We start from the raw sequence: 13,668 nt of genomic DNA, 5'->3' as shown, positions 1-13,668 counted from the left end.
ACAAACACCTAATCTCTGGCAACCTTTGACATGTTTTCTATCATATTGTCACTTCAAAACTATACATAACTGGGATTAAACAGTATGTCACATTTGGTGCTTTTTTTTTGCCCAGCAAAGGACTGGGGCCTTTTCAGGACTGGGACCTGAGCCTCCTTTAACTCCAAAGCTTCTCTAGGCAATGCCCTCTGTTCTCGTAGCTTAAATATCAACTCTATATTTCCAGGTTCCCAGAATACCAGTCCTGGAAATTCAGATGCCTGTTTTGTGGCTTTGTGGATGTTTTCAGTGCATTTCTCAAAACTAACATTATTGAAACTATTACCCCCTAAAGCCTACAGAAGATCGGGGAACGCTCCAATCTTTTTCACTTTAATGCCCACTATTTGCCAAATTGCTCAGGACAAATATTAAGGAGCTCTCTCTAGTTTTTCTGCTTGTTTGATTGTTGTTGGTTTTTAGTAGGTTTTTTTTTCACTTTTCTCAGTAAATTCATGAGTAATTCTTCTGATTCCATCTATAGCTATATCCTAAGTGATTTTTTTCTTTCCGTGAGAGAATGTGGTACAGAGGTTAAGAGCCTGGATCCTGGGTTTGAACTCCCACCTGCTTCTTGCTAGATTGAGGTCTCTATTTTGTGGCTTCTGTTAAAAAGGGACAAAAAAGAGGCTACTTCATAGAGTTGTAATGAGAATTGAGTTAAATTCTGAGCACTTTTTAACAATCTCCGGTACATAGTGAATATTCAGGTTGTTTATCTGTTGTTAGCCATTTGTTCACAAATGCATGTTGTGGTCAGGGGATATAGTGCCAACCAGCAGGGATCCTGTCTTCAGGAGTAGGGAAGAAGGTGATAGAAACAAGAGAACAAATACTGCATAATTTCACTCATACGTGGAATATAAAGAAACAAAGTAAAGCAACAGACAAAATTGCTCAAAACAAACCCTAGAAATTTGACTGTGAAACTGAGCCTAACTGAGAGAGAGTGTGGAGGGGGTGGCAAGGGAGGTTGCAGCAAAAATGGGAAGGAGACCCACTGGACTGTGGTAGACAGTTTCTGGGGCTTTGGTGGTGGAAGTGATGTGGTGACATATATGTAAAATTGTAACCCTGTATTCCAAAACATGTACAGTTCTATAAACCAAAGTTGCCTCAGTAAACATAAAATAAATAAGAAATGAGTACATACACCTAACAGCTGTGTTACTATAGAAGTGAGTCTCTCTGATCTTCCCTTGGAGAGCCTGCTGCAGGAGCACTGGCAGCTGATGGCATCTGTTTGCCATCCCGTTGGAGCCCTCCTGTGTTCACACTGAGGCCTCCTCCCACAGGCTGATCCAACACAGTGACTAAGTCAGGTCATTTCTGCTCAAATCAGGACATCTCTTGACTAACTTTCACAAATTTTCTCATCCCCTGTGCCTTTTCAACATCCACCCTGCTTCTGGAGTGATTACACACACACACACACACACACACGTACACACACATACAAGCACATGTGCGCACACACACATACACATACATGCACAGCAGATCAGGTCACTTCTCTGTTTAATCCCCTTGGGGGATTCCCGTTCACACTGAATTAGTCAACTTTTTATTAGAAACCATCCCAAACTTGAGTGGTTTAAACCACTGCACTTTATTTTTGTTCTTGATTCTCTGGATCTGCTGATTGGTGTTTGTGGTCTACAGTGTTCAGCTAGGGTTGGATGATCTAGGGGGCCTCCCTTGTAGTCTTGAGGTTGGATACTTGGCCAAGCACTAGAGATGGGATTGAGCCTCTGAGTTTCAAGGAGCAGGGAGGAGAGTGAGTTGCCACATACCAACTCTTGGTTTATGTCATGTCTGCTAACATCCCACTGACCACAGGACCTGCTGAGAATCTGGAGGGAAGGAAACAGAAACAGACTACCCCTTGATGAGAACCACCACAGGGGTGCATAATAAAGAGCAGTGTGTAAAGAGAAGATTGGAGGAGTTGTAATAACATCTTGAGGACAATTCTAAATCCCCCTCTATCTCTCCAACATTATTTCATTCTTTTCTCATTAAAAAAATAAACTTTTTAAAAAAGCAGATTTAATTTCACAAGATTGAGCAGAAGGTGTAGAGACTTCTCTTATATCCTCTGCCCCCAAATGTATAGGCTCCCCATTATCAATACCCCCACCTTCTGTTTCCACCATGCTAGGGCATTATACACCTGCCTCAGGTATAAGGTACCATCTCCAAAGATAGCACACAAATGCTCCCAGTTCATCTTCACAAGACCTTTGACCACCCCGAGAAAGAGAGCATGAGGATGATGCCTTTAAGTCTTATTGAATTGATGCTTCTTGTTTGAGAGACAAAAATAAACTATTGCTTCAAATAAAATTATCTGAGATTTTTACAAAGATAGACCAAAGGTCATTTGCTTTAAAGAAATATTAAAACACGACCCAGGGATTGAGAAATTTCTCCCTCCACTTTCCTGAAAGTCCTTCATGTGACATCCATCTTCAAACTGCACCTGACTTTAGAACTAGCCCATGTATGACATATAATACAACATTTATAAATTAAGGAAGCCCACCTCTTTTAAGTAATATTCTTTAAATCTCCATCTCTGACAGTCCTACTATTTGCACTTTAACTGTAATAGGCATATTTTTTGGAAAATAGTGAATAAAAACTGACAAGCTATCTGAGGAATCTGAATGTATAATTGATAGGGGCATAAATTAATATGATTAGGCCTTTATTGGGTGCAGTGCCTGCCAAACCTACAAAAGGGGCCTCGGATGAAACAAGCTGTGGTCTTGGTGCTGATAGACATCAATATATAATGTGGATTATCTCAAGCTTTCTCATGTGGTCTGCTGATGACAGCACCGAGCCTAATTGAAATTTTTATCTTTTTGTTGCATACAGACAGTTTTGGCTGGTCACTTCCTTTGGAGAGAGGAGCAAACCAGGTGATTAAAAAAAACCTCTAGGTTTTCAGTGAAGGTCTTAATAAATTCATTTTAAAAAAACTTTAGAGATCAGGGCTTTGTAAAGCCAACTTTGGACAACCTGACTTCTGGAAATTCCTTTGCTCTGCGAATTTTCCAAGATGAAGCAGCCACGTCCAAACCAAAGCAACAAAGACACAGAATATTCAGTTGCTTCTGTGGAAATTGATGATTCTTCATAAAATCATGGTTACTGGTTTTGCTTTTTGGAACAGCATATAAAACTATATTTGTAATGACAGTGATATAATGCATCTTTGCAGGTTAGTATCTATGATTCCACAGAAACAGCATTAAAATAGTTTTCCCTTCCATTGAAAACAAAAACTCACACGTTTCAGATACAGTTATCAACCATGCTTACAGTGTTTTTGCTTATATAATGTTTCCCATTGGATGCTTTAGGTTGTAATTCTATATAAAAAACACAAGGTCAGCTTTGTGATATTTACAAAATGACATGTTAAGTTTCAGAAATAGAAGTACTTGCATCTGTAATTTTCTAGAACTTCATTATTTTAGAGCATATAAAATACGAGTCACATTTTATATCAGCCCTTGGCCATAATAAGTTTAACATATGAAACACATCGAATGTGATTTTGGGGAACATTTGTGTGCTGTAGCCAAAATGGTCACATGTTTTATGTACTTTATGATAACGGTGAGTGTTGATATCTAGGCAGTTGACAATGAAAACTAATGGAGCATTGGAACTTTCGTGGTGACCTCATGAAGCAATTTACGATCCTTTTATCACCCCTAATATGATGTTGTCATAAAAATGATCTTTTAATTAAATGTAACAGGAAAACTCTGCACCCTCATTGGGGTATTTCTGGTTCTAGTGAGTTAACATTTTTAATGGCATACCTTCAGCAGTCAGCAATGTTGGATTTATAAAATACTGTTCCTCTCGAGTCCTTTCAAAGCTGTGAAAGTACTCAAAGCTCAAGTACTTTCCAGTTCTATTGCTGGGTCTACCAAGAGACTGAAGAACAAAAAAGGGAAGCAACCAGAAGAGTTTCTACAGAAAGACAGTGGCTTTTGTGGAAAGGCAATGGGGCTAAGAAGAGAAATGAACAATCACTTCTAAGCGCCTACTGTGTGCTAGGCATTCTGCAGCCTTGTTCTCTGGAGAACTGGCTTCTCTTTTTGGCTCTGTCATTACTTGGCCATAACTCTGACCTCTATTTTTCTCCTCTAAACAGGGTAGGAGAGAAAGAATTGAACCAATGGCCTCTTATTCCAGCTTTAATTTTCTGTAGAAGAAATAAAAGAGTGAGGGAGATTCTGAGCACAGGATATTGATACTGGTTGATGGGCCACCAAGATGGTGGGCAGAAAGGAGCAAGCCAGCCCTCCTAGCCCCAGTCCATACCATCACTCCTTGTATAGCTTGCCTCCTCTGAGACAGAGGGATATGGAGCAATCCTGTTCAATTAGTAGTAATTGTTAATAGCATTGAGAATTTTAAAAAATATTTAAATTATTCTTCCGATAAAATAAATGTATAATCCATAGTTTTCCTCAGGAAAAAAATATCCTTATTATTTAAAATTTGTTTAATTTCCTAAATATTTGCCTGAATCGTGATGAGTAATAGCAACTATTTACTATTTTAAAATGGGCACATTTAAAATATCAACAATATTCTATAGAGATGCTCCAGTGTTCATTGCAGCACTATTTATAATGGCCAAGTTATGGAAATAACCTAAGTGCCCAAGGACAAATGAGTGGATTGGGAAGATATGGCATGTATACATAATGGAATACTACTCAACTGTAAAAAATATAAGCAATTGCCATTTGTGACAACATGGGTGGAAATAAAGGGGATTATGCTAAGTGAAATAAGTTGGAAGAACAAAGATGAATATCAAATTATTTCACTTTTGTAAAATATAGAAAAACAAAACAGGAACAGACAAAACTGAGCCATGATAGATCCTAGAAATGTGATTATAGAATTGAGGTTAGTGGAGAGGGAGAGTGGAAAGCAAAGATGGGAGGGACCCCAATGGTCTATGATGGAGGATTTGGGTGCTTAGGCTGTAGTTATGATGTGGTAATGTATATGTGAAGGTGTGGGAACCTCTACCTCTGAATCATATATGGTGTCATCTACCAAGCTACCTTAATTTAAAAAGAATAATTAAAAAAATCAGTACCCTTTAACTTGAAAGAGTGGCCCAAAGTAATGCACACTGGCACTCATTTACACAAGATGTGCTCCATTTACTAGAGAGTTCTTGACAGTGTGACTGACTTGATTTTCTATGGTGACTGGATAATTGGAAAAAGCAAATAATCCCAAATCACACTCTAACTAATATTTTCGATCTCCTCATCTGTCATCCTTTTCCCCAAGGCTGCAGACAAGCAGCAACTTAACCTGCTTGAGTTTTATCTTTTTCCTACTTTAAGATCCTCTGAGAGTTTTGCCCAGGGACACTGGAGAATGTAAAACAGAAAGGCCTTGCACAGTAGCAAACAAGATGATATTTAACAACAACCATTCATTCATTCATTGCATTTTCAAGTCTCTGATGAATCTGTTAATTCTGTGCATTCTCTTAGCTCTAAAATAAAGGGATTGCTTAGAGGCTGTGCTCAGTGACTCCTGAGTTACAATCAGGTAGGAAACAGCAATTGGCTGTGACAACATGCTGGATTGTGATTACTAATAAGATAGTGCCTTGATAGGTAAGTTTTATTTAGCAAATTTTATTACTTTTCTCCCAGAATGGAGAGGCCAAACTCCTCATGCGGGGCCTCTCTACTTTTCCTGGAACCAGTTACTTTTAGGTTTTGATCAGGTGCTTATCTATTTCTCGAATAACTTTAAAATACTTTGTTCTCTGTGCAGCCAGAATGATAATCCTTGAGTTGTATTTGATTTCCACCATCTCCGTGTTGTGGATGTGAGAAAGTCCCAATTCCTTTATTGGCACAGAATCCCTTTATGTTTCAGTTTATTCCTGTGTGTCTAAGCTTCGATTCTGTCACTTTCTTCCACCATCCCTGGGGTCATCCAAGTCATACCGCCTGTTGGTTTGCAAAAAATACTACCATCTCCTCTGCCTCCCCCAAGTGATGTAGTATTCAAACACCAATCCAAAAATCAGCTAATGGCTCACTCTGAGTGTATGACATTGTATAGCTCCTGAAAACTTTAAGAGCAGTGGACTAGAGACGTGAGCGGGAGTGCAGGCACCGCTGCTGATGTGCTATCTGACCTTGAAGGAAGTACTTGTCTCTGACCTGAATCCTCACCAGAAAAACAGGACAACAATGGTATCTATATCTCAGGGATTTGAAAGAATGGAAGAGTGAATGTATGCAAAGCTGATAGCACAATGCCTTACAGAGTAAGGCCTCAGAAGTATTAGATGTGACAATATTATTTGTCATTTCTTTTTCTCTACGGGTACATGTGCTGGATTGTCTAGCACTGCCCTGGGGCTATTTTCCAGAAAGTTGGTTTTGTGATTATCCATAGAAGGGAGGAATGAAGTGTGATTGTTGCAAACTGAGGACATTGGTGAGATCAGACTTGGGGGAGGCTCCTTGAGTTCCACGGCTGTTGAAGAGTTATTTTCATCAAAGAAACTTGGCATTCAAGTTCTGATTCAATTATTAGTAATTTGTAGTCACCCTTCCAAGCTTCCCTGAGATCCAACTGAGTAGGCTCAGTCATATTCCAAGACACTGCTTGTTCAACAGCCAGTCTCCTTTACCTCACTCTGGGGCATTTGTGTAGCTCATGTGGAAGGACCCAGGACTGTCTTTGAATGAATTCATAAGGAACTGGAAACCTTCACTCTACTGCTCCTGTAAATGCAGCATAAGGTACATTTTTTTCACACCCATTTCAACCCAGGAAGGAATCTATGTGACAGTTTATAGCACATTATCAATCTCAGTTTTATTGGAAAATGGGCTTTAATTTTTTCTTTCAGGAGTATGTGAAGGACAGATAATGAACCCATGTTTCACTGATTTGTACCCTATAAAATAATTGTTTTTATGGCACATTTTAGCAAATTACCTGGTACTTAGGTAGTAGAAATGAAGGTGTTATTGTGTTTTTATTTAGTCTTCGCTAATCTTTTCCCCTATAATTCATTATTACATTCTACTCACCACCACTATTTACTTAAGCTGCTCTTGTTTCTTTCTATCTTGTGTTCCAATCAAATGGGGCCAGGACTGATAGAAGATGAAAATGAGCCTTAGAAGACCTTAGAAGTAGCCACTGTTTGAAAGTGCCTGACCCACCATTTTGAGACAAGCACTGAAAAATATTAGTGTCCAAATTTAATTAATCTATAATTTCAAAGATAATACATAACTCTGATTGTCTAAAAGCAACCACACAGAAACTGAAGCTCCCTAGACCTCCCAGATCCTTTCCTGGCCTGTTTGAGTGTTATGTAGGAATGTATGTGTACATATGTTTTTAATAATGTTTTTATACTGATTTATATCTTTTATACTGATTTATATTATAACACACTTTTTGAGTGTTGAGCTTTTAATAACCAACATTATACCTTGGAGATGTTTCCATTTCAGAATATTTATCTTAGTGTTTAAAATTTTGCATCATCATCCATCATATGGTTGTACTATGATTAACCATTCTACTCTTGGAAACATTTTGTGAGTTGCACTGCCTTGCAGCTACAACCAGACCTTCAGTAACAACCTTCTCGTACCTCCTTGCATACAAGGAGCTATTTCTTTGGGAGTAGATACTTAGAAGTGAAATTGTGGTACCATACTGTTCAGACTTGGGAAATGTAATTTTATTCAATGATCATTTGAGTAAGAGTACACGCAAAGTATAAAATTCAGAATCTAAAATGAGGTATTTACCTTCTGATGCCTGTTATCTAGTCACAAGTTGTCTGTCTAGAAGTAATGAGTGTTACCATATGTCCCTCAAGAGATGTTTTCTCCATCTTCAAGCAAATAATTAAATAAAAAATATATACATGCATATTATATAAACAAGGGTATGTGTGTTTAGGCAAATTTACAATTACCTATCTGGCTTTCTGAAAAATCTTTTATTTATAGTTTTAAATTATCACATTTGACATGATTTTCAAATATTTTACCACCAAAATATAAATTTGTTTCATTAAAGGTAATACATTTTTAAAATACTCTGAATTCTAAGACCATCTGATCTTGAGGATTTCAGATAAACAATTATAGACTTGGATGTAATCTTTTTAACCCTTGATTCTGAGAATTGCAATAAATTTAACAACATGTTCTTTGTGTTTTTCACTTAATGTATTTTTGGATATATTTTCATATTTCACAAAATGCATTGCTTTATACTTAATAAATCTTAGATATGGTTTCAATTAATTTATAAGGTATGTTCTCTTTTTAACAAAATCTATTTTTATTTAAAAATTCAGTGAAGTACAGAAACAGCAACAACACAATCATTCCTATTCCCATTCCCTGCAACTAATATAGATTGGCATATTTGCTTAAAGGATGTTTTCCTTAATTTTAGGGGTCACATTTTTGACCTTCCTTATGGGAACATGTTCCACTCACCCTCTACCAAACTGCCCATGCCAATACTTCATCTGCCTACCCCTCCCATCTGAGTGTTTTTAATAAAATGTGTATTACTTCATTACATGACTTACATTATTTGCTTAATGGGTCATTCATGGATGGTCATTTAACTTTCTCCCAATATTTCACTCTTCTTAGCAACAAAAAAAAAATACTACAGTGAGTAAATTTCTGAGTCAAAGTATATTTACATTTATATTCTTATAGATGTTGTAAAATTTCCTTCTAGACAAGTCATGTTGGAGAGAAGATGGCTGCAAATTCTTTCCATTCCTACCATCAAGAGGCAATTTCTAGATCCCCTACCTTTTAATTTGGGTTGGCATTCTTAGTTTTTCTTTATTTTTATTTAATTTATTTATTCATATATATTTCACATCATTGTTCATTTTTGTACAATGTTTGCTTTCTTCTCTCAGTTGTAGTCCCCATAGAATTCCTACCACCAATTTACCTACGCATGATTGCCATAGTCCCTTGTGCTCTTCCCTCTCCTGTTTTGATCCCTCTCCCTCCCTCTCCCCTCTAGAATATCTCTGATTTATAGTTGCCTGTTAATTTTATTTACTTTTTATTATTATTATTTTTCCCTGATCCCTTATTTGGTTCCTCTATATTCCACCTATAAGTGAAACCATCTGATACTTTTCTTTTTCCTTCTGACTTAATTCACTGGGTATAATCCCTTCTAGCTCCATCCATGTTGCTGTGAATGGCATGAGTTTATCTTTTTGATTGCTGAATAGCATTCCAGTGTGTCTATATATCACATCTTCTTGATCCATTCATCCACATTTTTGGGCATTTGTGTTGTTTCCATATCTTCCCTATTATAAATAGTGCTGTAATAAACATAGGGATGCATGTATCCTTTAGAATTAATGTTTTTGTGTCTTTTGGATAGATTCCTAAAAGTAGAATTGCTGGGTCATCTAGTAGCTCCATTTTTAGTAGTTTGAGGAACCTTCACACAGCTTTCTATAGTGATTGAAGCAATTTGCATTCCTACCAGCAGTGTAGGAGAGTTCCTTTTTCTCCACATCCTTGCCAATATTTGTTACTAGTTTTTATTTTTTTTTAATATATGCCATTCTCACTGGAGTAAGGTGGTGTCTCACTCATTGTGGTTTTAATTTGCATTTCCCTGATTGTAAGTGATGTTGAACACTTTTCATATACCTGTTGGCCATTTACATTTCCTCTTTGGAAAAGTGTCTTTTTAGCTCTTCTGCCCATTTTTTTTTTTACTGGATTAATGTTTACTTTGTTGTGTTAAGTCGTGTGAGTTCTTTGTAGATCTTTGTGATCAGTCATTTATCAGTTATATGGAGCGCAAAAATTTTCTCCCTAGAATCCTGTGGAAGTAACACTGTATCTTCTGAAGTTGGGTCTTAAAAGATCCATAGAATCTACTTTCTCAAACTTGAAATGCTCATTCTCGTAGAAACCAGACAACAAGAACAAAAGCCATATGGAGGAGAAGCAAGGTCAGAAGCCCCAGATGAGCTGCCAGACCATCAGAACCAGCGTGGGATGCAACTTCACAGATTTTCCAGCCTAGTCAGACCTCCAGATGAACCGCCCTCCTGAACTCAGCCAACCCACATAACCATGAGAGGTAAAAAGTGGTTGTGATTATGGAAAGACATCCCCTGCTCATGGATTGGAAGAATAAACATTATTAAAATGGCCATCCTACCAAAAGCAATATACAGATTCAATGCTATTCCAATCAAAATCTCAATGGCATTCTTCAAAGAAATAGAACAATTATTGATGAAATTCATATGGAATCACCAAAAACCCCGAATAGCCAAAGCTCTACTGAAAAAAAAAGAAGGAAATGGAGGCATCACACTCCCAGACTTCAAACTATACTACAAAGCCATAATCATCAAAACTGCATGGTATTGGAACAAGAACAGACATACAGACCAATGGAATCGAATAGAAAATCCAGAAATAAACCCACAGATTTATGGTCAACTAATCTTTGACAAAGGAGCAAAGACTATGCATTGGAGCAAAGAAAGTTTGTTCAATAAATGGTGCTGGGAAAACTGGGTCGCTACATGCAAAAGAATGAAGCTTGACCACTACCTCACACCATACACAAAAATCAACTCAAAATGGATTAAAGAACTAGACATAAGACCTGAAACCATAAAATACATAGAAGGAAATATAGGCGAAACACTACGGGATTTGCACATCAAAGACATCTTTACAGACACATCACCCAAAGCAGTGATAGTGAAGACAAAGATAAACAGCTGGGACTACATCAAATTAAAGAGCTTCTGCACAGCAAAAGAGACAATAACAAAAACAAAGAGAAATCCCACCAACTGGGAGAACATTTTTGCACCCAACACTAATGATAAAGGACTGATCACAAAAATCTGCAAAGAGCTGATGAGACTCAGCAACAACAAAGAAAATAATCCAGTCAAAAAATGGGCAGAAGAGCTAAAAAGAAACTTCTCTGAAGAGGAAATGCAAATGGCCAACAGACATATGAAAAAATGTTCAACATCACTTGCAATCAGGGAAATGCAAATCAAAACTACCATGAGATACCATCTCACACCAGTGAGAATGGCACATATTAAAAAAACTAGCAACAACAAATGTTGGCGAGGATGTGGAGAAAAAGGAACTCTTGTGCACTGTTGGTGGGAGTGCAAACTGGTCCAACCACTATGGAGAGCTGTGTGGAGATTTCTGGACCTACTAAACATAGAGCTTCCATATGATCCAGCAATTCCACTCCTAGGTATTTACCCAAAGGACACAGAAACATCAATTCCAAAGAGCACCTGCACCCCTATGTTTATAGCAGCACTGTTTACAATAGCTAAGCTTTGGAAACAACCCAAATGCCCAAAAGTAGATGACTGGATCAAGAAGATGTGGTACATATATACCATGGAATATTACTCAGCATTCAAAAAAGATAAACACATGCAATTTGCAGCAACATGGATGGCGCTGGAAGGGATCATGCTCAGCGAAATAAGCCAAAAAGAAAAAGAAAAATACCGGATGGTCTCACTCATAGCAGGAATCTAGAAAACTTAAATAAGGGACCAGGAAAATGAATATAAGAAAGTGAAAATCAAAATCAACAAAAAACTATGAACCAGAGACACTTTTTGGGGGGTGGGGGCGGGAGGGGAAGGATTGGGGTCAGAATGGGGCGTTTGCAATTGTATGGGGGAATATAAAAATAAAATTTAAGATTAAAAAAAAAAAAAGTGGTTGTGATTTTAAGCCATTATGTTTTAGAGTGATTTTAAGTGCAATAATGAAGTGGCAAAAACTCAGCATGATTTAACTCATTATTATCGCAAGTAGAGTTGAGTTGATTTTCAAACTTCTCTGTTCGTTATGATCATGTATCAAAATCTTGAGCCACTACTGGCCTGACTGTTACAAATATCCTCTTGTCTCACTCCCCATCAGTGATACCAGAGTTATTTCAGAGTTTCTGAAAGACTGCCTCCCACACAAGTCTGCTCTGTAGCCAACATGTCCCCTTGTTCATTATGTCCTATTTCCCATATTTCCTCCCAAAGTGTCCATGAAATTCGTGAAGTCTTAGTGCCATGGTGCCAGATCTTCTCAACCAGTTTTAAAATAAGATCACCTTGCTTATCATTAGCTGATCACATGTACTAGACAGTCTTGGAGCAGGTTGTTTGCACTAACAATTTCAGGGCTCTAATTCTGTCAGTCTTGAAGTCCAGCAACATTTCAAATTTGCACATTTAGATATTGGGAAAACACTCCTAGAGAGTTTAAAATATCGATTCAATGTTACAAAGTGAATCAGCAGTCATTTTAGGGTTAGGGTGAAGATATGATTTCCAAATAAATATTCAACATATCAGTTATCTATCATTTTGAGTAAACATTCATATATTTTAGTTTTCTTCTGTCATATAAAGTCCCCTATATTCTATGTCTTCTATTAGTTAGGACTCTTGTACTTTTATGAGGTAGAAATTCAACTCAGACTAGCTTAAACATAGGGACATTTATTGGCTCCAGTGACAGGGAAGTGCGTGTCTAGTCAGATCCCAGTGCCCACAAAGATTGTTTGGGCTCTGTTTGTTTTTATCTCTCAGTTTGCTTTTAGTTTTTGGCTATATTCCCAGGCAAGCTCTGTCTATGAAGCACTTTTTTTAAAAAAAGTGAGCAAGAATTTTAGTTTTACATGGTGTTTTTACCTTAGAGTCCTGATGTCTTGATTGGATCATATGAATCAAATACCATGAATTAGATACTAAAGATAGGAGGAAGAAATGCCCTTTTTTGACCTGAGCTGAGTCCACCTGAGAACTTGTGGCAGGGGTAGGGCAATATTGCCCCCATGTAATTTGTATTGAGTCACCTGGATAATCATAACATAGGGGAAGCTTGTGTCCACTATGTGTAGTAGTGTTTATACAGTCCCTGTTCTACTAAATGTGGTAAAGTCTGGCACTTAGTTGAGGTATTTTAAACTTGTATGGATAAAATTTCCTAACTTAAGCTTTAGAAGGCAATTTAACTACCAGTTCCAATTTAGGATGGTATTTGCTTTTGTTTGGGTGAAACAAGGGCAAAAAAATGATGCACATGAGCTAGACAGCAGGATCCCTGGAGGTCTCCAGTGGACTTTGCATTCAGGTGTGCAGGTTCCATTGCACAACTTGTACAACCTCTCATAGCATCCCTCTTGCTTTCCAGCATCCTGAGAAGGTCAATATTCTTAAGACTATAACTGCAACGTTTATGCGAAATGAAACTCATTTTAAGTGTCAATGTAATGAGATTTGACAAACACATATAAGAAGTGCATATAGCAGTCATCCTAATCAAGAGACTTTTTCCATGCCCCCCAAAGTTTCCTCATTCACCCTTTCAGTGAACTTTTTTTTCCCACCTCTGACCTGCTTCTGTGGATTTACCTATTTGAGAATTTTTTGTAAGTGGAAACATGGTCTTTTATACATTACTTTTTTGACGTAGCACATTACTTTGAGATTCAAGTGTATTGTTGTATGTG

Source organism: Talpa occidentalis, unplaced genomic scaffold (assembly GCF_014898055.3).
Source record: "Talpa occidentalis isolate TD23 unplaced genomic scaffold, MPIMG_talOcc4v2.1 talOcc4.8, whole genome shotgun sequence".
In the NCBI taxonomy this organism is placed as follows: Eukaryota; Metazoa; Chordata; class Mammalia; order Eulipotyphla; family Talpidae; genus Talpa; species Talpa occidentalis.
This window is presented reverse-complemented; position numbering follows the sequence as displayed.